Raw genomic sequence first — 1,370 nt, 5'->3', positions numbered from 1 at the left:
ATTAGTTTGCTGACAAAAGCTCCATATAGTCAAAGCTATGCTTTTTCAGAAGTCGTGTACAGACATGGACAGTTGGACCATAAAGACGGTTAAGCACTAAAGAATTGAGGCTTTCAAACTGTGGTGCTGGAAGAGACTCTATTGAGTCCCTTGGACAGCAAGGAGATCAAAGCAGTCAATTCTAAAGGAAATCAACCCTGAATATTCATTGGAAGGACTGATGCTGAAGCTGAAGCTCCAATACTTTGGCCACCTGATGTGAAGAGCCAAACTCATGGGAAAAGACCCTGATGCTGGGAAAGATATATAGCAGTAGGAAAAGGAGACAACAGAGGATGAGATAGTCGGATGGCATCATCAATTCAATGGACATGAGTTTGAGCTAATTCCAGGAGATACTGAAAAACAGGGAAGCCTGGTGTGCTGCAGTCCATGGGGTCACAGCGTCAGACACACTGAGTGACAACAACAAATGTTTGTTAGAATTCACCTCTAAAGCCATCTAGTCTTGAACTTTTATTTATTGGGAGTTTTTAATCACAGTTTCAATTTCAGTATTTGTGGTCTGTACATATTTTCTATTTCTTCAGTCTTGGGAGACTGTACCTTTCTAAGAATTTTCCCATATCTTCAAGGTTGTCCTTTTATTGGCATATTTGCCCGTAGTGATCTCTTATGATCCTTTGCATTTCTGTGGTGTCAATTGTAACTTCTTTTAATTTCTAATTATGTTGATTTGAGCCCTCTCCCTTTATGAGTCTTCCTAAATGTTTATCAATTTTGTTTATGTTTTCAAATAACCTGGTCTCACTTTCATTGATTTTTTCTATCTTTTTTTGGTCATTTCTATTTATTTCTGCTCTGATCTTTATGCTTTCTTCTTCTAACTTCGAATTTTGTTTATTCATCTTTCTAGTTGCTTAAGTGTAAGATTAGGTTGTCTGTGATTTTTCTTGTTTCCAGAGTTAAGATTACATTGCTATAAACTTTCCTCTTAGAACTGCTCTTGCCACATCCCATAAGCTTGGATCATTATACTTTTATTTTCATTTGTCTCTAGGTACTTTTTATTTCCTCTTTCTTTGACTCATTGGTTGTTTAATCGTATTGTTTAGCCTTCACATGTTTGTGTGTTTTTTTTTCTTGTAGTTTAATCTTGTGGTTGGAAAAGTTGCTTGGTGGGATTTCAATTTTCTTAAATTTACTGACACTAGCTTTGTGCTCAGCATGTGGTCAATTCTGGAGAATGTTCTATGTGCATTTGAGAAGTATGTGCATTCTGCTGCTTTTGGACAGAATGCTTTATAAATATCAATTAGTCTATCTAGTCTAACCTTGATAGAATTTCTTAGGCAGGTGGATAAGGAGTC

This window comes from Bison bison, unplaced genomic scaffold, assembly GCF_000754665.1.
Source record: "Bison bison bison isolate TAMUID 2011002044 unplaced genomic scaffold, Bison_UMD1.0 scf7180017864224, whole genome shotgun sequence".
Taxonomy (NCBI): Eukaryota; Metazoa; Chordata; class Mammalia; order Artiodactyla; family Bovidae; genus Bison; species Bison bison.
Note: the sequence above shows the minus strand (reverse complement) of the source record.